This window comes from Ambystoma mexicanum, chromosome 7q (assembly GCF_040938575.1).
Source record: "Ambystoma mexicanum isolate Mex_15411 chromosome 7q, UKY_AmexF1_1, whole genome shotgun sequence".
In the NCBI taxonomy this organism is placed as follows: Eukaryota; Metazoa; Chordata; class Amphibia; order Caudata; family Ambystomatidae; genus Ambystoma; species Ambystoma mexicanum.
The window spans coordinates 637858465-637884728 of record NC_090941.1 but is presented as its reverse complement, the minus strand read 5'-3'; positions in this window follow the sequence as shown (position 1 = coordinate 637884728).

Genomic DNA, 26264 nt, shown 5'->3' with positions numbered 1-26264 from the left:
GAACTTATCTGACTCATGTTATGAGTTCACAATCTTATCACATCAGTGTGCTGTATAGGAAATATATAGACACTTTGGTAATGCAGTACTTTTTCTTGATGTAGTTTCAGGAAGAACATGTCTGACTCATATTATGAGTTCACAATCTTTTTAGAACAAGCCCCTGTGTTAGATGTTATCTATGATGTAAAAAAATACATAGGATATAGGGGCCTTTTGTGGAAAATGTAAGATGTTAGGAATGTTTGGTTCAGGTCTTTGGACTTGATTAAGTTCAGAGAAACGGTCCTAAATAGTAATCTTCATTCAAACCATGTGGTGTTAGTGAGTCTAATTTGTGGATCCAATAGAGTTCTCTCTGGGCCAATCTTTTGGCTAGGTCACCTCCCCTGGCAGAGGGTGGATTACTTCCAAGATGAACCATCTGAGTTGAGTGATGTTATGTCCATTAGCTTTGAAATGTCTGTAGCCTAGGGATATAAGATTGGCTGTTCTAATGTTGGACTTGTGTCCTGCCAGGCCTAGAAACACTTGTGTACATGCGCGTTATAAATGACATATCATATCATATCATACGTTGCTAGAAAGTCTCCATTGTGGAATCTATTAGTAATTCCAATAGTAGGGGAACCTGTTTCAGTATGTTTCTATACTCATAAGTGCCAATCTTGCCTTTTTATATTTTATAGGGTAATCTTGGAAGCGGATTACGCTTCATGTGGATCATGTCCACCACTCTATCTTGGCCAACGCTTTACAATGAAAGCATCAAGAGTTCAACGTGTCAAATAAGAACATTGCAACCACTTGAAAAGTGGGTTGAGCAATATGTTCCAATTAGGAGGTACAGCAGGTTCATGGGATGTTCTATGGACATTAGGCTTGCAGGGAGGCAATCAGAAGAGTTACTCTGCAAACATCCATTACCTGCCTTGCTTCCAGTCCCTGTATGTCACTGCCTTGCTCCTCTATGCACATCCTCATGTACAGAGTATGGATGGAGATAAGCAAAGAGGAACAAGTCGATGAGTGAGTACGGAATGGGTGTATGGCATTTAAAACTGCTACAGAATCATTCTAAGTCATTTCTGAATGTCCATGCTGAAAACCAGCACTGCCATACGATGCTTCTAAGTTGTCTGTAAATTGGATATACACATTAGATATAGATTGGCAAAAACTGCAGCCAAGAAGTTGGAAATCCTTCAGTCTGAAACAGTTTTGTTTTACTCCAGTCTGTGGTCTGCCGGCTTTGAAGTGATGGTGGATTCACTTCCTATCCCAACTTTTGCATGCAACCAGTGCTACACTTGTTCTCTTCTCCCGCACAAGCTACTATTAACTGCTCTGTCCCAACTCTTGTACTCCAAGGTGCCATCGTCAGTCTGTTGGTTGCTCTCATCTGTATATATTAATTGCAGTAAGTGTTCCCTCCTCTCACGCAAACTGCCAACAACCTTTGCTACCTGTCATCTCTGGACCTGATTCCCCCTGGCAATCTCTAGAAATGCGGGAGTTGGCCAAGTTGTCACACTTCATGCCCAGTCAACAACACATTGCATTTTGGTGAGTGTAGTAGGTGTGGTAGGCACAGTTTCAGTTTTCCATTAGAAGTGTAGCCCTAAATGCCCAAAATATACTTTTGCCTGCGCAAGCCCCGATTGGCAGAACACGCCGTAGCTATTCCAGAAGGCTACATGATCTTTAGACAAGATCGCCCCCTCCAAGATAGTGGAGGGGTTGCCCTGATTGCAAAAGAATCTCTTTCAATCGGGAAAATTGACAAGGAACTGGACCACAAGTCTGATTGCCTCCTACTCAAACTTAGCCCCACACCTAACTGTACCATATCTCTCCACATGGTCTATCGGCCTCCTAGTCCAGTTACTGACTTCCATGAATCCTTGATCCTCTCTCTATTGGATAATCTAAAAAATACATCAAAAGCCCTGCTCCTAGGATATCTACACTTGGGCCTCAATGACCCCAAAGATTCACATGCAGCTGCCCTAAACAAAGCCCTATCTACTCTAAGGTTCTCTCAAGAAGTCGCCTTACCCACCCACATCTAAGGTCGCCATTGGACTGGATCAGCCAGCACAACTGCCACATCAGGGTCACTGGCATCACAAACTTCCCAAAGTCTGACCACCACTATATCCAATTTGACCTAATAACTTAAAAAAGGGCCCCCCAAGATGGTGGCCCCACTCCCTTCAGCCTTATCTAGGAGTGCCCGTCAGCTGACTAAAGAAAGGATCGCTCCTCACCTCGTCGTGCCTGCACTCGTGTCTCCTTTTTCACATGACCCTGAAACACTCGCAAGTGCATTTAAAAACGTCATCTCCCAAGCTGTCGAGGCCATTGCCCCGCTCGCTCTGAGGAAAGCCAAAAAAGTCAAGCACTCGAACACCTCGTTCTTCCAGGACCTTCTCAACATGCGCTCCAAAAAAAGACTAGCACTCTCCTTTTGGAAAGCTAAACCCAACGATTCCTCCAAGGCAGACTTCAAGGCTATCTCTAAGTAGTACAAATCTGCCATAATCAAGGCAAAAGCGGCCTCATTCAATGATAGGATAGCAAATGCAAAATCAAGGACTAAAGACATATTTGCAATCTTTAGAGAGCTGGAAAATCCTGCCCCTCCACCACCCTCTTTCGCTAAAGATACTAGCTGCTGTAACAACATCCAAACTGCCATGCTGGACAAACTCAACACCTTGCAAGCTAAAATTATAACCCTCAAAAGGCTCTCTCCAACCTGTTATCCAAAATTCACTGTAAATTTACTGCTACAGCAACCACTGCTGAGAATGAATATCCACCCTTTGAATTCAAAGACATGAGCGAACCGGAAGTCATCGCCCTTCTCAATGCAATCAAACCATCCAATTGCAAGGTGGATGTTTGCCCAGCCCAGCTCATCAAGGATTGCGCCACTACTCTTACCCCCTTCCTCACCGCCTTTATCAATGCCTCCTTCCAGTCGGGCCGTGTTCCGACCAGCCTTAAGGAAGCCTGGGTATGCCCTCTCCTTAAGAAACCTTCCCTTGACCCCTCTGTCCCAGGGAATTACAGACCCATCACGACTGCTCCCTTTTTACTAAAAATCTTGGACAAAGCAGCCTACCTACAAGTCCAAAAATTCCTCGAAGACAACCGCCTTTTTGGCTTGCAGCAGTCTGGCTTCCGTCCGCGTCATGGCACCGAAATGGCCCTTCTTGATTTCAAATTGATGACCTCCGGGACGCAGGCAAACCTGTGCTCCTACTGTTCCTTGACCTCTCCGCTGCCTTTGACTTGGTGGATCACAAGACATTATGCCACCATCTCACCACTGCGGCTAACTTCTCCACCAAGGCTTGCGCTTGGATTGCCTTATTTCTACAAGATAGGGCTATGAAAGTCTTTTCGGACACTGCCTCTGCCACCCCCAGTCTCCTCAAATGCGGAGTCCCACAAGGCTCCTGCATTGCTCCTACCCTTCATAACTTATTCACGATGCCACTGTTCACCCTGCTGGACGCCCTGGGCATCTCATACACAAATTACACTGATGACACCCAGGTGCTCATCCCCCTCTTGGGAGACTATCAGTGTGACATGAACACCATCAATTCCATCTATTCCGGATGGCACAGAATTGGCTCTGCCTAAACACAGAGAAAACTGAACTGCTCCTAATTGGGACTCCTGCCATCCTATGCAAACTGGACAAACAGTACTGCTCCTTCACCATTGACAATACCAATATCATGGTGTCTCAAACCGTCAAGACCCTTGGCATTTATCTTGACTCCAATCTCAACATGGATAGACAGGTAAACGCTGTTGCCTCAACCTCAGTGGACTATCTAAATTGCTCAATGGAGCAAGACCATTCCTCTCCCAACTCAAATGCCTTACCATTGCTAGGGCAATAATTGGGTCACGTTTGGATTACTGCAATGCTCTCTTTGTAGGGACTTCCAGTAAGAACATTGACAAACTGCAACTGGTACAAAATAATGCCCTCATGCCTGCCACTGGGATCTCCAAGAGGGACCACATCTCACAAGTGCGCAAAGAAGTTCATTGCCTCCCAGTAAAAGAGAGAATTGTTTTTAAAACCCTTGCCCTCACACATAAATGCCTTCATGCATTGGCACCACCCTACCTGGTCCAAAGAATAGTTAAGTCCACATCAACCAGGCCCACCAGGACTGCCTACGCCAACAGGATCTCCTGGCCCAAAACCCGAAGAGTGCGTGCAGGCAGAACAATTTTCCCCACCCTAGCAGCTTCCCACTGGAATGCTTTGCCTCCACACGTCAGGCTCATTGATTCACACTTTGCCTTCTGTAAAGCAATCAAAACCTTGCTATTTGTCTGACGAAGGATCAACCTGCAACTCGACCCCACGATTTAGCTTGAACACCAAGCCTGTAGCAACTCTGGGGACTGCCTTCTCCTGTTTTCTGCGTCCTGATAACTGTTTGCACACTCTGTTGATGTCTTGTAACTAATCAACTTGGGCGGCTTTTTTGTAACCCTTAATCAAGCTCACGTTCATATACTTGTGACAGCGCCTCGATACCCCTGGGCTGTAGTGCGCTATACAAATATAAATAAATAAATAAATACATACAGTGTGGTGCTACTTTGTGGCCATAAGGATGCCGTCCAAAAGAGGAGCTCATATTTTTAAAATGGTTCAATCTTAAGAATAGGAAGCTGATACAATCCTTTATTTGCATTCTGGGATATTTAACCCGTAGGCTATTACGCAAGTCTATGCCCTTGGCACTTTGGGCATGTTGTATTTTAATGCAGAACTGCAAGGTCCATGAAGTAAGAAAAAGTACTGGATGGGCCTGATCTTGAACAATTTGAAAGCTGGTATATTTAATCTTTTAACGTTTTTTTCCTTAAGGTTTGGACATATTATTTTTTTTTTGATGTTTGGCCTGCAAAGGCAAATATTTCACCTAGAAAACATTCATATAAAACACTTGACATTCTCTTCCATCACATTTGATACAAAAAGTCTTTTTGAGCTCGATCATTAACAAAAGCAGAAAAACAATCACGAAAACAAATGAAACATATACCATTATTTGCAACACTCCTCAATATTAAACTAAATTTCACTCTTAAAAAACCCATTAGATCCCAACCTTGGCCCGTCTAACAGTCTTAGCCGAAGTTCACTCTTCCGACTTAGCTCCGAATTAGCTCTATTTTCTTGGCATGTCGAACGCTTGTTCCAAGAATCCCAAACCCCAATGATCAGGGAGATATTTTCCCCCCGCACTGACCCATGACCATAACTCTTCCCCCCACAATGTAGAGACTTCCTACAATCATTTTCTCAGATATTTTTCACTTTAGGTGTTCAATTCTTCACTGCCTAAATCTACGTCCTCTAGTGTTTCTCCTACCTCACTTCTTTTACAAAATCTACAATTCGGATCACTGCTATTCCATTGTTTCCTTGCCAACAATACTACCTTTGTGGGGAACAGATTTAATGGAAATCTTAGGAAATTCTGGCGTAACAAACTATAGGGCATTTTCTCCAAATACTTAGGCAAGACATTCCTTCCTCTCGAGTCCCAAGCTGTTATCGGGAAAAGTTTTTAACCAACATGGGATTCTGCACCAAAGTTTCTTTATTCCCTTCCAGCTCACTTAGGAGGGATAGGCAGACTTCTTTCAATTTTATCAACGTTTGGTCATTTCCCTTTGTGATTGCATCACCCAAGATTTTGAAACCTCTATCTGCTTTTTCCCTTGTAAATTTTTGCCAAAGGGAAAGAGTTTTCCAAGTTACCATTGCTTCCAAAGATAATAATGCCAGTTCATGCCTAATGACCTGGATCAGGACTCCTCCTAGGAGCTTCAGGACTTTCCTCCTGAAGAGCCCCACAAGTTTCCCCCATGTACTCATTGGTGTATGCAGTGAGCCTTCCGATACATAGTTCACTGTTGGAATGACCTTTAAACGATAAAAGGTTATCAGTGGAGTTAGGGTAACCTTGCAAAATTTCCTTTATAGCATCAGTCCTTGTCCTGCCAAACTTCTCATTTTTTCCCTCATTTACTCTACCTTTGGTGCATCATTTAGTATGTGAAGGTGTCCACCCTTATGAGCCTTTCGCCCTCTAGGAACCAATTTCTCATCTTCACCTTTTTCCAATGCGTGGGCTTCATAACAAGGATCCTGGACTTAGATGGATTAATACTCAACCAATTTTTTTTTTTACATAAATAGAGAGTGTGTCCAGTTTTCTTTGCAAGCCCACTGGGGTTTGGTCTAAAAGAACCAGATCGTCTGCATAGACTATGTGGCCTATTGGCCCGCCACTTATTCTTGGGGTAAATCCCCTTACCTCACCCTGTGCTTCCCCAATATCAGAGATGAATAGCGTGAACAAAATTAGTGCCAATGGGTATCCCTGTTTAAGTCCACTCGATGTTTTTATGTTTCCGGACAATAGCCCTGCGCCATTCAAGCTGAGCATTAGGGTTGTGCCCTCATGCAACGCCCTTATGGCTGAGACCAAATTGCTTGGAGATTCCCATCTGGCAAATTCCTGCCATAATGTTTGCCTATTAATCGAGTCAAAGGCCTTAGCCAGGTCTTTAAAGGCCAAATAGACTGTTTTCCTTTCTAACAGGGCTTGAGCTTTCAAAACACTGAGCAGTAAAAAATTGAAACCTGACTGCAGAGGATCGAATCACCCCTTTTCTATGACCCATTCATCTAATCTCTGCAGGAGTAAGCCTGCAAAGATTTTCCCTATTACATCCAGCTGAGAAATTGGTCTATAGTTTTGCGGGGTCCTCTCGATCTCCTTTTTGAAGATCGGTATCGTGATCGATTGCTTCCAAGAGGCTGGGACCCGACCTACTGCCAAGATTTGATTGAACAAGATCGTTATGAACTCTGCACATGCCCTCACATCTTTTTTTAGCATGATGTTGGTTTTTCAATGTGGCCTGGGTTTGTTTGTATTACTTGCCTTTTTTGAAATCATGATGATGTCAGTTTTATCAAAATCAACGGACCAACTCCCTCTTCTCCCCATTCGTTTTGGTATTGTAGGCTACCCAGCTATATTAAACAAATCTGAGAAGTGGTCCATCCTGACTTTCTTTGACATAGCATTCAATTGAATTGACTGTTGACAGGACCTGAGTCAATTGCTCAATTTCCAGATTTCTCTGGGGTTCTTGACTGCAATTACCCTTAACATAGCTTCCACATCCTTCTGGAGTCGTAAGGCGTGCATAGAACAGGACCAAATTCTATACATTTTGTGCCTAACCCTCTGGAGTCTATGCCTCTCCTCGGCCCCCATTCAAGGTAGGGATTGTATTTCCTTTTTGCCTTTTCTTAGTAAGCGCATTGCCAATACTATTTCCCTGTCATATACATTTTAATGCCTTTTCTGACGGCTGGTTTTGTGGTAAAAGTTCTTTCTGACCTTTAGAAGGTGCAGCGTTTTTTAAAGCAGTCGGATTTTGAAAGTCCCACTCATAACCCAAAGTACTCCTTGCCATGTGTGAGAAGGTATGGGTTCCAACTAGTAACATTCTAGAAAAGTCTAATTTCTAGGAGAGTCTAATATGCTTTGTAACATGCTTATTGGCCACATCCAGTGGAGTGGGACGAGTAGGGAGGAAGAGCGGAAGCGAGAGGATGCTTGGGGACATAGGACAGTGAGGTTTAGTGCAGAGTAACAGAAGAGAGAATGAGATGGTGAGTACCCAGAGATAAAGGAAAACAGTACTGAAGAGAAAGAACATTGATAGGTTTGCAAAGTAGGAAAAGGAACTTGATAAGGGAGCAGTTGAGCATGGAATGCAAACCAGCATATTGTCAGTAGGAAGAAGTGGAGGTGGAGCTGGATAGGTTGTAGGGAGTGCAGGAAGCAAAGTTCAGAACATTGCCTAGAGAGAGGTAGGAGTAGAAAAAAGGTTAAGGAGTGGATTTGAGGAGTAGATAAATTTGCTGAATATTGGGTTGGAGATTAGAGTTTACATAGAGGGAATAAAAAGAACTAGATGCATTTTCTGAATGTTGAGACGGTCAATATGAGCATCAGAGGCAGTGGCAGTGGTAGTGATGAATTGCTGCAGTCAGAGTTTGCTATCAAAGAGGATCCCAAGGTTGTGAGCCTTCGACGAGGGAGCAAGATGTTCAGTTGGGAAACAGAAAGGAGATGGTAGGTTAGTGTAGCCAGGCGAGAGATGACTTCAATTTTTGAAGGGTTCCGCATGATGCAGTGGAGAGCCATCCAGTGATGAATTCAAGTGAGACTGCTGGTAATCAATTCTGAGATGGCTAGGGTGAAGGAGGGAAAGGAGAACAATGTGAGTCTCATTGTGAAGAAATGACCAATGCCCTGCAGGAGTGCAAGGATGAGTAGTGGCTGAACCATCTCCTCAATCCTCACACCACTATAAACCAACAATGAACCCAATCATAAAGGTGAGAAAGGCACAGGCAAGGCCTCCTTCACCCTTTCTGGGTATGTGGGCCAATGGCAGGCTATACTCTTAAAAGGGGTGTGAATATGATAACGGTGGCAACCCAAACAGTAATGGTACAACCGTCCAAAATAAAGTAATGTCCAATCAAGGATCTATAAAAATATATACTTTAATTAAATACACCATATAACAGTACTAGAAAAACAATAACAAAAACTCAGCCCTATGGAAAGTACACAGAATGTGCAGTATGCAGATGGCGAAAGCACTCTGGGCCTCATTATAAGGCTGGTGCTCCCGTAATGAAGGGGGCTGGTATGGGACCGGCCCCCTTCATTCCGGGAGCGCCGATTACAAGCTTCTCATTGCGGGACCCGGATCGCACACCTGGTAAAACCAGGCGTGCTTTCCGGGTCCCGCGAGTGGAAGAGGGAGGCAATAACGGCCCAGATGTAATCTGCCCGTTATTACCTCCCTCCCCATTCCCATTGAGCCCTATGGGGGCTCAAATGGAAATGGGGATGGGTTCATGCAAGGAGGAATTACCGGGTCATCCTTGCATGGTCGGAGTAACCCGGTAAATCCCCATTGCTAGAACCCGGTAATGGAGCCCGGAACGGAGGCAGCCATGGAGCTAACAGCTCCATGGCTACCTCCATTCTCGTAATGAGGCCCTCTGAGTCTTTTAGCAGGGGTGAAAGGCAACAAATAATAAACAATATCACCAAAAAGGATATGTCTTATTAAAAAAATTGCACATTGATGACTTAGCAGTTTGTAGGGTCCCAAAAGAAGACCAAATAGGCTGGGGCCTCTCAACAGTACCTTTCTCAGTTCTTGGTGGTTTCACAGTTCAATGCTTCGTGGTTCAAAGATGCAGAATGCAGGACTTCAGATGCTATAGTTCTTCTGCTGCTTAGCCCCAGTCCAAGGACTTGACTTGGGGACAAACTTGGTCCATTTTCTCTTCACACCCACAGAGGAAGGCTAGCTTGCACCTGGAGGAGTCCTTCACCTCCAGGGAGGGGCTTGGGTGCCAGTGCATCTGGAAGAGAGGCAGGATTTTGTCCAACATCCGTTCACCCCCAATGTTCCCTGAGGATGGGTATGGAGTAGAGCTTGTGCTACCTTTGAGCTTCATATCTGGCAGAGGGCTCTGGAAAGGACTGCTCCCTCAAAAGGGTCCAAACAAAGGAGGACTGGGAAACCCCCTTCTTATGCAGGTAAAAGACCACTCCGGTTTAGCTAAAAGCAGGCCTGCTTTAAGGGGACCTTTTCCTGTTAAGGTAACCAGTTACTTTGCCTTCTTGCATCATACCCAAAGTTTGTTGCTGTGCAGGAAGTGGAGGAGACAGGAACGAAAGAGAGGGCCACAGAAAGCAAGATGGAGTAAACTTTCCTCCATTAAATTCTGCTCTGTCTGACTATCTAATCCAACCCCCTTTCCAAGCCTGCAATTTCAAAGGCCCTTTGGTATACAACACCCTGGTGTGAGGCTGTCTCTTTTGTTTAGGGTGTGCCACTTTGATACTTGATTCCCACAAAGCTCTTGCCGGGAGATTCCTGAGCTGCAGAAAGGTGTTACCTGATGAAAGACAAGCAACTCCCCCTGCCTATTTCCCTGCTGGCCACAGGGCTGGTCTGGGCTTGCAGTGACATGAGTTTGCTACAAATCAATTGTGGGTTTAATATTTTTTGGGAAATATAAGCCACCTAATCAAGACCCAGGCATGGTTTATATTTCAAGATTATGCTATCACCAGGTGATAGTTTATCATAATTACTATGGTTTTGGATCAGAGGTGCAGATGTAAAAGGCCCCTCTGCCTGCAGGGACTTTGCTGTTACAGCAAATTTACAAAACACAAGATCGTGGAGATTGAGGAGAAGAGCAGAGTGGTTGACTGTGTTGAAAATGGCAGAAAGGCTCAATCGGATCATAGACAAGAGTTTGAAGTGGAGAACATGAGAGAGAAAGTTATAAACATGAATGTGTGAAGTCTCGGTGGAGTTTTTGCTACAGAAGTCACACTGAAGTGGTTCTCCAAGGCCTTTATTTTTAAGGTGCTTAGTGATCTGGTTGAAGGCCATCTGCTCAAGGACCTTTGAATAATGGGGATGTAGGGACACTGGGTGATAGTTGGCTGAGGCAAGTGTGTCAGTATATGATTTCTTCAATCGGGATATGAGAGTAGCAGATTTGAAGGAGGTAGGGACAAGTGGTGTCCAGTCATAATATCGAAAAAAAAATTTCGAATGTCAAAAAAGTCGAATCAAAAATGTCGAAAAAAAAAATGTCGAATTATTTTTTTTTTCGATATTTTTGTTTGGGCTCTAGTTTATATTTAAAAAAAAAGGTAAAAACAAAAAAAAAAAAATAATAAATGGGGGTTGGGGGGGAACCACCCCATTTCGAAAAAACGTCATAAAAAATAAATTCGACATTATTTTTTTCGACATTTTTTTTTCGACTTTTTGGCTTTCGAAATTTTTGATTTCGAAATTATGTCTATAAACCGGGACAAGTCCAGCATAAAAAGGTAGGTTAAAGAGCTTAGAGAGATAAGGACATGTGTTTGAGACTTTGGGCCTCATTACAAGGTGGGCGGTAAGGGGTTAACGGCACCGGTAATGGTGCCGGTGCCGTTAACCCCATACCGCCCTATTACGAGTCTGCTCGTGGGACCCGCAAAGGGCACCGCTACCAGACCAGGGAGCTAACAACGGGCCCATTGTTAACAGGCCCGTTGTTAGCTCCCTCCCCATTCCCATTGAGCCCTATGGGGGCTCGAATGGGAATGGGGATGTACCGGGTCCGGGTTCCTCGAATGAGGAATTACCGGGTCCTCCAAGGTTGGAATGGCCCAGTAAGTCCTCATTTGAGGAACTCGGACCAGGTATGCGGTAAGGAGGTAACCATGCCTCAAATTGCGGCATGGTTTCCTCCAACCTCGGAATGAGGCCCTAAAGTCTTTGATCGTTTGGGGAGTAAACTAGTTGATAGGAGCACAAGATGGGTTGGCCCTGTGAAGGATGTATGCTAATTAGGTAGAGGAGAGGGACACATGGGCCTCATTACGAGTATGGAGGTAGCCATGCCCTTAATAAGGGCATGGCTGCCACCATACCGGGTTCCAGTACCGGGTTCCTCCAATGAGGATTTACCGGGCTATTCCAACCATGGAGGACACGGTAAGTCCTCATTGGAAAAACCCATCCCCATTCCCATTTGAGCCCCCATAGGGCTCAAAGGGAATGGGGAGAGAGTTAATAACGGGTCCGTTAATAACTGGCCCGTTATTAGCTCCCTGGACCCTCGCGGAACCCACTAAGGACGCCTGGTTTAACCAGGCGTCCTTAGCGGGTCCCGCAAAGGGAACCTCGTAATAGGGTGTCCCGTAATGAAGGGTGCCGATCCCGTACCGGCACCCTTCATTACGGGACCACCAGGGTCGTAATGAGGCCCATAGTTGATAGTAGAATGCTTAGGGGGAGTGGTTGTGGAGGGGAAGGGAGGATGGTTGTGAGCGTATTATACATTTGAGAGATCTTAGAAGAAAATAATAGAGCAAAGCTATTAGTAGAAAGGGTGGAGGCAATGGGTATTGGCTTGAGAGGTGTAAGCAAAGCATGGAGGTTAGATGAAAGTATGTAGGGTGGTTGCGAAGGGAGGAGATTTGGTTTGTGAAGTAGGAGTATTTGGCAGAGTGCAGTCCAGAGGTGAGGGCAGCCAGGTATTTTTTGTATGGTGGGGTCTGTGATTTGTGACAGATCAAATGTCATGGTGCCTTTTTTGAGGTTCTGAATCTTAGAAGTGAATCAGGGTTGAAGAAGAGGACAAGAAGCTGTGAATGTTCGAGCAAGATAGTATTGGTCATAGGGAGTTGTAAATGCATTATAAAAGACGGAAAGGCATGGTTATTGGAAGAGGCATGAATGGGGAGGGAGACAGGAGAGATGTCCTCACATCACCAAGGCAAGGGGCAAGAGAGTTATGATGATGTACTTCATAAGGATCAACCAGGAGTCATCCGGTAAATCTTCAGATACGTTACTTCTTTATTCAGCACCAGTTACATATCTCATTACATATACTTTAGCAGATGAACACAATGGCACTCACCACCCAGGAAGTCCAGTCCATAATTACACTGATAGAGTTGTGCGTGGGGAAACACTCTGACATGAAAACCCACTCACTGAAGACATCATCACAGACACACAATCAGGCCAAGGAAAATGCCAGACCAGATGCAACACATCTCTGTGTCTGAACAATCGTCTACCCGCAGAGGAAGAAACGAGCGAACAGGTTTGAAGAAAACAAGGGAAATTAGAAAAGGAAGAGACACTCATCTGAACACAATGTTAAAATTCAACTATACATACAAGTGTGAAAATGAAACCACGCAGCAACGCCAGCCACCACCCATCTCACAAGCACCAGCCATGCACAGATGATCCCGGCCCAAGAGTAACACTTGGAAACAACTGGACTAAAGACCAAAGCACACACGTGTCAACCCATAAGAACAAAAGCAGTGACCCTGCATTACAGTTAACATCCCAGCACCCATGCTCGCTCAGACACCAAGCACCACCTCAAGAGAAACAAACAGGGGAAAGGAACAAGCAACAAAAAGTACCATAGTCACATGTTGCTAGGACAATCATTACATCTTTATCTAATAGCGATACTGAGGTTACTTTACTGCCCCCCACCCCCACAGCATCCACTGGTACCCACTCCCCCCACACACATCTCCTGTCGCTGATGATACCATTCCTTCCTCCATACTCCCGACTCAAACTAAGTACTAAGACAGGTGTATCCTCTTGAACAATAGTCGATCCCACTGATGAACATACACTCCAACGCAAGCATCTGCAACTGCAAAATATCATAATTAATGCAGTTATCTCCCAACATCCAATACAGTTTCAATAGAATGTCATCCCGTGCAATGTCTTATGTACTGCTGCCAATAGATAGCCCTCCCCCCATTGTTTTGCAAAAACATTTCAAACCCATGATAAGCAGAATTCACAATTATGCATTGATTTGTCTTGAGCCAATGTTCTCTACACGCTCCTTTATCAAATATATATCGATCTTAGCCAGGGGCGTTGCTAGGGGGGGCTAAGGGGGCTGTAGCCCCTGATCATTTGGTTGTAGCCCCGGATAGAATCTCAGGAGCTACAGCCAAAAAACTAGCTAGCCCCCAGTCCCAACAGTTCCGACATCAGCTTAGCCCCGGGTCTTTTCCAGACCTAGCAACTCCCCTGATCTTAGCACAGAGCAGTAAACAGGTATTACTTGTCGTAATCACCAGAGCATTTCTGTCCAAACAGTTCATACTGCTGGTTGCAACTCTAGCCCTGCAAAGCCTCCAAGAAATCATTTACTGTGAAATAGAATACCCGCCTTTTGCTATTCCACACGCTCAACCTACCAAATCAGCATTGGTCCTGCTATGCCCCTATTACAATATTCCATTCAATCTTAGCAGTTAGAACGGAAACATCTGTCTTGATTAGGAAACACAATTATCGGGCATTTCGTCATTGGTATGCAGATTACATGTAACAGGAACACCTCAGTGATATGGAGTAGAGTAAAAAAACTCTTCAAGGTTAAGCACAGTTTATATTCTGTCAGGCCAGTGAGATGGTTGCAGCATCAGTGTGTAAAGCTATTAGTGTAGCAGAGTAAAGAGTGGAGATTCAGATTGCTGTGACAGAGAAGGAGGACCATGTTCTGAGTGTGGGTAACCCTCAAATCAATGCCCAGATGTTTATGGAACTGAAAAATTCAAAGAAATTGATGTGTGTGAATTTTTATATCACCAATGACTAAGCCTACTCTATGCAAAGGTTTTCTCTTTTACCTGCATTGCTATTTGAAATTGTTTTACCTGCGCCTGTAAGATATAATAAATCCTGTGAAGGCCTTGTTTACCCATTTCTTTTCAGCGTGAATCCAGCACCTGCATAGTCAACTTTGGCATCTTCCTGGCATCTTCTCCTGATCAGAGATTCTTTCTGCAGAGTTAGGTTTTATTCACTCCTGTATCTCGTAAGCCAAGTTCTATGCTGCCAAATTCTCTCTGGGCATAGCCTCTGACCATGAATTGCTGATGAATTTGGAGTTCCATAATCTACAAACTGAATGAGCCAACTGAGAAACGGATTTTGTTACGTTTCTGTCTCCTTGTAGCTTCTCCATGTCTTTTTCCTGTGGCAAGTATCACTGAGTGACTGCTCATTTAGATTTTTTGAGGCTGTGGAGACCACCTCAGACATTAATGACCCCCAGCCCCAGCTTGGCTGCTTAATGCTTAAAAAAACAAATACATTTAAACGTAGCTTTTGGATCCTTACTGCAAAACAATTTCATTCACTAATGGCTTGGACTACCCTTCGGGAGTCTGCTTTTCCATACATTTAAATTGGACTTCATTGACACTGATTCTAATGTTTGTCCCATTGGCTCACATTACAATAGTTGGACCCTTTGACTTAAGAAAGAGTTCAGAGAGAAACAGTAAATATGTTTCCTCCAATTTCCCTTTATCATTAATTATGGAAATGCGTGGTTGTTGCACATTAAAAAGTTTCTATTGATACCCTTTGCTCTTGATTTTCACATTAATTGATAGCCCTATGAGCTGTTTTGCAATTTGAAACAGTTATATGTGCACACCCAGCGCCATCGTCACAAGTGAAGACGCTGCGGTTCATTATGAAAGTCACACGGTTTGTTAAAGAAGGTGTTAAGAAAGGCATATATGTGTTACGCAAGTCTTAACAGCTTCTGTAATGAGCCGTGGGATTACCGTTTTTCTTTGAGGTCTCAGGGCAAACACGTATGTGCTGGCACTAAGCCAATGGGCCTCATTACGAGGAAGGCGGCCACGGAATGAACGGTGCCGGCAAGGGACCGGCACTGTTCATTCAGGGCAGCCCTATTACGAAGTCTGCAGCGGGTCCCGCTAAGGACGTCTGGTCAGACCAGGCGTCCTTAGGGGGACCCACTAGCAGACCAGGATGCTAACAACGGGCCCATCATTAACAGGCCCGTTGTTAGCATCCTCCCCATTCCCATTGAGCCGTATGGTGGCTCAAATGGCAATGGGGATGTACCGGGTCCGGGTCCCGAGAATGGGAATTAAAGGGCCCTCCAAGGTCGGAATGGCCCAGTAATTCCCTATTTTCGGGACCCAGACCCGGTACCCGGTTTGGGGGTAGCCATGCCACTAAAAACGGCATGGCTACCTCCAAACTCGTAATGAGGCACAATGACTTTGTATGGAATTCGACCTACTTTTACATCTAGAATCCATTGTAAATGCCTACCACAATCATTAATTGGGAGAGGGGGTTACACTTTTGCACACATCTCATAGAGAAGTAAGGTGTAAAGGTGCATTTGCCTGTCTTTTCCACTTAACAATTCCACTATGTGGTGGAAAGGTTTAAGATTGTACTGTGGGGACTTTTTGCACGCAGTGCAAAGTGAAGTGGTCCCCTTCGTGCAGTTTGGGGACACACTTTGAGTTTAACTACAGCTGAGTCAAGATGCACTTCTTTGGTTGGAGTGGGGGGAGTTTAAACACAACTGAGTCATGCTGCACTTCTTGGGTTGGAGTTGAGGGATGTTAGACGCAGCTGAGTCAAGCTGCACTTCTTGGGTTGGAGTGGGGGGAGTTTAACCACAGCAGAGTCAAGTGACACTTCTTGGGGTGGAGTGGGGGGTGTTTAGCCAAAGCTGAGTCTATCGCCACTTCTTGGGTTGGAATGTGGGTGTTTAACCACAGCTTAGTCAAGATTCACTTTTTGGGTTGGAGTGGGGTGAGTTTAGCCGCAGTTGAGGCAAGCAGCACTTCTTCGGTTGGAGTGGGGGGAGTTTAGCCACAGCTGAGTCAAGCGGCACTTCTTGGGTTGAAGTGGGGGAAGTTTAGCCACAGCTGAGGCAAGCAGCACTTCTTCAGTTGGAGTGGGGGGAGTTTAGCCACAGCTGAGTCAAGCAGCACTTCTTGAGTTGGAGTGGGGGGAGTTTAGCCACGGCTGAGTGAAGCGGCACTTCTTGGGTTGGAGTAGGGGGAGTTTAGCCACAGCTGAGTGAAGAAGCACTTCTTGGGTTGGAGTGGGGGGAGTTTAGCTAAAGCTGAGTGAAGGAACACTTCTTCGGTTGGATTGGAGTGGGAGGAGATTAACCACAGCTGAGTCAAGCAGCACTTCTTGGGTTTGAGGCGGGGGGGGGGTTTAGCCACAGCTGAGTGAAGCAGCACGTCTTGGGTTGGATTGGATTGGGAGGAGATTAACCACAGCTGAGTCAAGCAGCACTTCTTGGGTTGGAGTAGGGGGAGTTTACCCACAGCTGAGTGAAGCGGCACTTCTTGGGTTGGAGTGGGGGGAGTTTAGCCACAGCTGAGTGAAGCGGCACTTCTTGGGTTGGAGTAGGGGGAGTTTACCCACAGCTGAGTGAAGCGGCACTTCTTGGGTTGGAGTGGGGGGAGTTTAGCCACAGCTGAGTGAAGCGGCACTTCTTGGGTTGGAGTAGGGGGAGTTTAACCACAGCTGAGTCAAGCAGCACTTCTTGGGTTGGAGTAGGGGGAATTTAACAACAGCTGAGTGAAGCAGCACTTCTTGGGTTGGGTTGGATTGGAGTGGGAGGAGATTAACCACAGCTGAGTCAAGCAGCACTTCTTGGGTTGGAGTGGGGGGAGTTTAGCAGCAGCTGAGTGAAGCGGCAAATCTTGGATTGAAGTAGGGGGAGTTTAATCACAGCTGAGTCAAGCTGCACTTCTTGGGTTGGAGTAGGGGGAGTTTAGCCAAAGCTGAGTGAAGCTGCACTGATTGGGTTGGATTGGAGTGGGAGGAGATTAACCACAGCTGAGTAAAGCCGCACTTCCTGCGTTGGAGTGGGCGACTTTAGCCACAGCTGAGAGAAGCGGCACTTTTTGGGTTGGGTTGGATATGAGTGGGAGGAGATTAACCACATCTGAGTCAAGCGGCACTTCTTGGGTTGGAGTGGGGGGAGTTTAGCCACAGCTGAGTGAAGCAGTACTTCTTGGGTTGGAGTGCGGGGAGTTTAGCAGCAGCTGAGTGAAGTGGCAAATCTTGGGTTGGAGTAGGGGGAGTTTAACCACAGCTGAGTCAAGCTGCACTTCTTGGGTTGGAGTAGGGGGAGTTTAGCCAAAGCTGAGTGAAGCAGCACTGATTGGGTTGGATTGGAGTGGGAGGAGATTAACCACAGCTGAGTCAAGCAGCACTTCTTGGGTTGGAGTGGGGGAGTTTAGCCACAGCTGAGAGAAGTGGCACTTTTTGGGTTGGGTTGGATATGAGTGGGAGGAGATTAACCACAGCTGAGTCAAGCGGCACTTCTTGGGTTGGAGTGGGGGGAGTTTAGCCACAGCTGAGTGAAGCAGTACTTCTTGGGTTGGAGTGGGGGGAGTTTAGCAGCAGCTGAGTGAAGCGGCAAATCTTGGGTTGGAGTAGGGGGAGTTTAACCACAGCTGAGTCAAGCTGCACTTCTTGGGTTGGAGTAGGGGGAGTTTAGCCAAAGCTGAGTGAAGCAGCACTGATTGGGTTGGATTGGAGTGGGAGGAGATTAACCACCGCTGAGTCAAACAGCACTTCTTGAGTTGGAGTAGGGGGAGTTTAGCCACAGACAGCTGAGAGAAGCGGCACTTTTTGGGTCAGATATGAGTGGGAGGAGATTAATCACAGCTTAGTCAAGCTTCACTTCTTGGGTTGGAGTGGGGGGAGTTTAGCCACAGCTGAGGGAAGCAGTACTTCTTGGGTTGGAGTGGGGGGAGTTTAGCAACAGCTGAGTGAAGCGGCAAATCTTGGGTTGGAGTAGGGGGCGTTTAACCACAGCTGAGTCAAGCAGCACTTCTTGGGTTGGAGTAGAGGGAGTTTAGCCAAAGCTGAGTGAAGCAGCACTTCTTGTGTTGGATTGGAGTGGGAGGAGATTAACCACAGCTGAGTCAAGCAGCACTTCTTGGGTTGCAGTGGGGGGGGTCTACTGTCACTCCTTTGTCTAGGGGATTGTGGAAGCGCAGGGAAAGCAGGTGAATTCTCTCACCACTCTTGGACTTCTCGTACAGCTATGCTGGTGGCACACTTTGTAATCCAGTCGTTTAGCAAAGGACTAAATGAACGATCAGTGGACATTTTTGTTTGGGCTGGACTTGTACAGTGGCACTCAATTAAACTTCTTTATGCCTTTGCGTAAATCACTACGATACTCTAGAAGACATTGCACAGTGCAGGCATCCGAATACTAATCCCGAAAGTGGCTCTAAAGCCCGAGAACGACAAAAAGAATGTTTGCGGGTTGGCTTGACATCTGTGCAGGCTTTTATAATCCTTCTTATTGCATTTTTTCCAATCCCACTGTAACTTTAAGGCATTACAGAACTTGGAATTGCATTCTAACGTGTCTCTGAGGCAGCGTGCGTCACCCGCGTGCATATGCTGACTCCAAACACACGCAGGAGAGCGCGTTGCAAAAATAAATCCTCTTTTATTCGTCCCTTCCACTATCACTCTCCGAAACACTTGACACCCTACCTGTTGCACTTCATTAATTTGAGCTGTTATGTGCCTGAAATGGATATACTTTGGACCGTACCTGCATTACAGATATGATTTGTGCTACCCTTGAGCTTATTAGTTTCTGACAGAGCCAAATGTCTAGTTGACAGGTAGATATGCTGGTTTTATTTTTAGTTAGGTTTTATTTCCACAGACAGCTTCCGTCTGTGTTGCCCTCTCGTAGCGCGAGAAAACCATTAAAAATCTGATGACAGCCATCATTATTTAACATTCTCTACTTGTCTCTTGTGCTCTTGCCATAACACATTCACGGCATTTTACACATCTCAAAACCGTCTTAAAAAGGATAACAGAAAACTATTACATTCATTTGCAGTTAATCTAAGTACAGTGGACCAGTTAGCTTCTGCACTGTGATATGGGTGGGTGTTTTAATGGGTAACTGCTGCTTTTGAATTAGTGCAGTTCAAACAGAATGTTGCTGCATTTTGTGGTATTAAATACTCGACCTTTCACGATAGACATGAAACAAGCAGCTTCAAGTGGGAAGATTAGCAAACGTGCATTGCACTGATCAATTTTCAGTATTCTAGCTAGGGTATCTAAATATTATTTATGTTCTCGTTTTTGGAGTTTTGTAATTTACCACACGCAAACCAGTCTCCTTATCAAGTATCATGATTAAATTAATTCTTTCAGTCCACTCTATATGAATGGAATTTGGCATTACTATACTGAGGTGCTATGGCCCGAGTCTGCGGGCTGAGGCTGTTGAGATTGACCGGCTGCCTAAGTTAAGGGCCTGAGCCCAGGGTTATACCGTCATTGGAACCCATGTGATTGATTACGCGGGTGTTAAGGGAGTTTAATTTTAAAACGGCCTGCTGCCCAAGTTAAGGGACTGAGTTGGGGGTGATATCATCATTAGGCCCCCTCTAGTTTCCTGCATGGTTGCTAAAGGTGTTTAATTTTAAAAATATAACAACAACTTACCTTTTGGTGCTTTGCAGTGCTGTAGTTTCTGAAGTCTGTTTTCTATGTTGATGATCATGATGTCATCAACAAGGAAACAGACGTGGGGAGTTTGATGCCACACAGGACCGCAAGGTAAGTTTTTTTTTTAACAAAAATGAAACACTCTAAGCACCAGCAAAGGAAAATACACTGATGCTAAGCGGTGATGGGGGAGCGGGGAAGCGAAGGAGGTGCTGGCCAGCAGCACTCAGGATGCTTGAGAAGGCAGACTTATACCATAGAATACAGCCCTCCTTCCGAGTTTCCTGATTGGCCAGAGACCCTTCCAAGGTGCTGAGAATTGAATCCCAGTGGAGAGTGATATTTTACCAGTGTCAACTGGTGAATTTCTAAATTTGTGGGCATCATTATCTTTCCCAGGACGAGATTCAATGACAGGCAGCAGAGGGAGTAGAATGTGAGTGCAGAACTGCTAGGTGTGCTAAAAAAAACGTTGTGCTCACTGTTTGTAGGGATACGCCAGAAACAGTGGACATGGACTAAAAACCTGACTAATTTAAGAGATCTTGGGATGGGGATAAGGATCCAATGAACCACCTGTTATTAAAAAAGGACAAAAAACCTTTCAGGAAGATTATCAACTGAGTATGATAAATTAAATAGCAGCATCAATAGCCACAATAAAGCACAAAAAAATGAAGATGAAAATGGATAGTCCAGTAATTAAGGAACACGCTCGGGAGATTGAAAGAAGGATGCTGTAGTGGAAGATCAAACACACACTCATCATGTGCATTTGTGAATGTCTTTAATAACAGTCAGCAAAGCCAGCATGGACAGGACAAAAGCAACCCAATGACAGTACGAAACTCGGCTCAGCAATCTCCCTCCCTCTGTGCACAGCCCTTTTATACAAAAGAGCACACATGCATTTCATTGGGAAGTAAGGCACAGACATAGCATGAGATCGTCAAGTGAATGTTCATAGTTTCATTATTGAAGTCATAGAGATAGGCTACGTTCTTACGCTCGGAAAAGCACAATCTCGATGTTTGCAAAGGGCGTTTTACAATAAATGACCATTCTTGCAGTGCAAGCTACTTCTATGCTTCTCAACTAGTTCATGGTGTACTGGCTCACTTACTAATAACTACTTCCGTATGCTTAAGCCACCTTGCCTAGAATGGAGTCTCTATAAAACACCCTTAGGTATGTCAAAAGGGGGACAGGTCAGAGGCAGGAACTCTGGATGCGAGCATTCTAGTCAGTAGATCGTAAAGTCTTTGTGGGTAAGGCATGCGCATCAGAAAAACGTGGCATTCACAGAAAGAGCAGTTAGGCACTGTTAAATATGGCAGTTAGCATTGACTCATTATAACTATAATTGACAGCAAAGTATCTGAGGAGTTCATTAAGCATTTTAAATTCTCAGTTTTCTCCCACAATTCCATGCACCCCATGACTGCTTAGAGATACTTGAGAAGAAGATTGTGGATCTTCTTGTTGAACTAGTGGTAGCTAACAAGAGGAAAATTACTCCAATAGGTCTAGTGCAAATGTCTAGAATTTCTTGAAAGGATCGAGATAGGCAGACCTGTTGAGTTCCTTTAGTGGTTGCTGCCCAAAGCATCATCAACAGCCTTTATTCACAGATAGCACAAAAAAATTAAAAATTTAAATGAATCCAGTTAAACTCATAAGTGTACAGAAATATTTCTAAAAAGCACAAATATGCCATATAGTCATAATAAATCATTGAACATAACAAAGCCTTGCCATATGTGATGGAACCTATAAGGGAAAAGCACAAAGCAGAGGATTAAGAAACATTCTGAAATTAAAGCTATCTGCTGTAGACACAGCATACTACTTAAAAGTTCAATCAATTCATAAAACGTGCTCTGCAAAGCTAGGCCCGGTGAACACATTTGCCAATGAAATCTTGCATGGACCTATAATACGTGTTTGCCTGTGTGGTACTTCGAATACTTATTAGATTGAATACTGGTTTTAAAAACCTGTTTTTTGCAAAACCTTGTAGCCATCGCAGAAGAGCATAACAGGTTTGATGATTTCTATCTCAAACCCACAGACCAGGCAATTTCTTGTATTAGTGCTACACCAATCACTGGTGTTGCTTGCCACATTGAGGGTGTTTGCCCTTAGTTTCACTGCACTTGCCTGGATGGAGGAGCTTGGCAATAGAAAGAGCTCAAAGTCTGTTGCCCCAGTATCGTAGACCATTCATTGTCAAGCTGCTCAATTTTCTTAGTTCCCAAAGAAAGATAGGAAAATCAAAGTGTCGACTTGGCAGAAAAGCAACTACAGAAATAAGTTATTTAATGGCCCCTCCTAGGACATTATGGAGCAGGAGAAACTGCTTAAGGCAGCAAAGTAGAAGAAGAGGGAGACACATCTAACTTATTACATTATCTTTACTGGAATTTTGCTGGTGGTGGTTAATGGGCGAGCCATGCATTTGCTGATCATAAGGCCGCTGAGGGTTTAATTTTGAGGGATGCAGCGTTCATGCGGGAATTGGAAATTGTGAAAATGTCCCTGGTCTCTTTATAAGAGTTTGAATGCTTCTGAAATGGTTGGTGATCAGTTATATGTCTGTGTCTTGTTAGCAGAAAATGTGCCAAGATCTGAAACCAATATGGACCACATGTACTGCCTTAGGCCCATTAGTGAAGCCGCTGTCGGTTTTGCATATCTGCACTTCTGGGTCATTTCAGGATTTCAGGAGACGGCTGCTATGCTGCCGGCCATGTCATAGTCCGTTTTTTGCACTATACTGCAGTAAGTTTTTGTTGCAATTTTGAAGCCAGTCAAAAATGTACATTTCTTTTCCATTTTCTGTAGAAGAGCTTGTGAAGGTTAGCATTGCCTTCTACGCTGTAGCTCTCTTCCCAAATGTACTTGGGGCTGTCCAATCTAGACATGTATGCTTTCTGCAATTAAGGGGCTGGCATCAAATGTTCTTGAAAGCAACATTGCTTATTCCATTAATGTACACATGATCTGTACAGCATCTCATCATTACTCACTGTAAAGCCAACTGCCTGGGATCTATCCATGATGATTTCACAATACAAAGCAGTAGACTCCCTTTCATCATGAGTACTTTGCAGCATGAAGGAAAAACTTGTTGCTTGTGAACCTTTTATCCGGTATCATGACATACACAAATAAGGTTTGTTCTGCATTCAGTTCCAATGTCGAGTACTCTAAAGAGTAATATGGCTGTGCCTGTATACAGAATATGTATCCCACAACTGTACAGGTTTGTATCATGGTCATCATATAACTTTATTGTGCACATGCCATACAAGTACATAAAGCAGGAATACATTAACATTTGCAATGACAGATACACTGGTAAACTAGAAAACTTTGAAAACGCCAATGAAGACTGCTCAAGGCATGTGGTCACTAAATCCTCTCAATGTAGAACACTTGAATATTAACCATTGCATTCAGTTCCCCTAAATAGGAACAATTATAATAGAGAAAAATCTTATAAGAACAACTACATCTATATAAAGTGCAAGTGTTCAACAGAAAACAGCTGTCAAGAACAGTTGAACGGGATTGTCGCGTACCTATTGTGGGATGCCGCTTAGTATGGAACGCTACAATGTCGTCCAAAAGTCCTTTCCAACGATGACCAAGAAGCAAGGATGGTATGAGAAAACCACCCTACCACTGTTCCCCAAATGTGTTATCCTCCAGGGAAAGTGTGTAGATAACTCTCCCGGTACCACAAGGAGGTACCCCAGATTAATGTGGTACAAGGACAGTGGAAACCACCACACTGGGGCACCACAGACTCAGTTTCCAAGCAAAGCAAGGTAGTAGGTAGTAAGATCAAGAATCAGAGTATAAATGAAGGTAGAGGCATGGAGAATCAAGAAAAAAATGGAGATAGGCTAAAGGGTGTAGTCATGAAACATCAAGGAATAATGCAAGGAGAAAATGCAGGAGGGAAAAGCGTATGGCTACAAGTAAGTTGAGCCGCACAGAACGCTGTGTACTCTGGCGTTTTATATCCGGGATTCAGAACGAGGCAGCATTGTGTTAGTTGCCTGGCAACCCGGGTATCTAGCTCCAATTGGATGTCCCTGTTCATGCTGTGACATGAGTACGTCGAGGAGAGGGACCGACAAATATGGTGGCCCCTGGCAGCATCAAAAACAAGAAGAACAGGGCATCAGGGCCAGAACTTTGACCCTGGCCGAGAAGGCCCGCAATACCGAGGAGGAAGGCCAATGGAGACCATGCAGGTGAGTGCCGCCAACGAAACCGTGCATACCGCGTGTGAGCCATCTCCAGCAGGGAAGCAATCCCCAGGCTCGCGTGGTGCACACTGGATGTCGGAGCCGTCTAAAGCAAATGACAATAGTATTTGATATAATGAATAAAATCTTGATTTCATTTGAACAATCTTAAAACCAGTAAACCAGTAATTCCAAACTTGAATGATGCTTGCAGTATAAGATTTATTAACATATGCAGCACATCATTTACATATTTGTTCATTCCTATCTCTTGTAATTGCAACCAAAAAAGAGATTTCAAGTTATCGACTCCCTACCCTGGTAAATTACTGGTATCAGTTAGCTAGACAAATTGTCCCCTTAGAACTTTGGACAATGGACCTAACAGTAAAAAAAAGAACTGCTGTTTCATGGTATCTATCTAGGGCAGAAGCGGAATTATGCCGTTGTATTCTGTCCCCATCTAGCTGTGAATCCACAAACAGTTGGGAGCCCCATCCGAAATTTAATTAAGAGGGTCCTATCCTTCATGTATAGCCTGTCTAAGTAACTCTTAAAGCTGAGGGTGCTTTTTAATTAAATATAATCACCACATACTCATGGCCAAAGTACAATTAGAGCTATTGTGTGCAGCCACGAATTAGAAAGTAAATACAGGTTATCTGATTTCATTGCTAACATCAAGACATGTTGCACTTGGGCTCCTCTGCATATCTGCTTCTGCATGCAGGTGACAGTACCTATCCTCTGCAGATCTGGCCCATGACTCCTATTTTGCATCTAAGGAGAGCACTCGAGTAATGTATAATGCAGCACACATTTGTGCAAGGCAAACTATTGTGTGTACCTTGGGTTTGCTGACTAGCAGATTCCGGTGCTTGCATGCAACAGGTGATGATCTTCTCCATTCTCTGGGGAGAGAGCGCCGGATTGTGGCTTTATTTTCTATGCTACATAGATTGTGATTCCTCTCCGATAAATATTGTCCAACCGATGTATCCAATACATTTCCCTTTGTAACAATCTCTCTGGATGGAGTTGCAAACTGTGTCTTACTGAGGACACGAGTTATAAGTCAATGGTGAACCATGGTTTGGAGGGAAATTGCTGGCTGATCTGCGTGGAGCAGTGAGGGTAAGGACAGCAGATCCTTTTCCTCTGTTATTTAGGCTGACACAAGGGACCCAGTGATTTATGGTTGCACTGGTGGCTGACCATGACACCTTTCTTTTTACTTTTACCCTACTCATAGGAACACTTTCCTGCTGAGGTCTGTTGAAGACAGGTATACGTATTGGTAGTTTTACTTGGTGCTTAGGTTTGTTTTAATTTTCACATAGAGGATTCTTTGAACTAAGGGACATTGGGCCTCATTACATGGTAGGCGGTAACCATGGCGCTATTAGCGCCATGGTTGCCGCCGGTACCGTACCGAGTCCGCCTTGGTGGATGGCGGAATTACCGCCCTACTCCAAGGTGAGCGGGGGCGGTAATTCCCCATTCACCAAGGCCCTTCCCCATTCCCATTTTTGCCCCATAGGGCATAATGGGAATGGGGAAGGTGCTAATTACGGTACCGCAAATTGCGGTACCGTAATTAGCTCCGAGGTCCCTTTGCGGGTCCCGTCCTTAACTCCTGGAAGAACCAGGCATTAAGGGAGGACCCGCAAAGGGACCTCGTAGTAAGGCGGTAAGGGTTTACCGGTACCGGTGCCCTTACCGGTACCGGTAAACCCTCACCGCCTACCGTGTAATGAGGCCCATTATCTTTGGTGTTCTGCTATTTCTAACTACCTTGATCTACTGACGGTCTGGGCAGTAGTGTACTCTAAATATATGAGTTGTCTCTGTGTACACCATGGTGATTCTAACAGATCAATTCTGGAATACTTAAGTTATTATCCACTGACTACAACACTGGAGATGGAATTTGATTTTGATTTGATTGTTTATTTATATAGCGCCTAT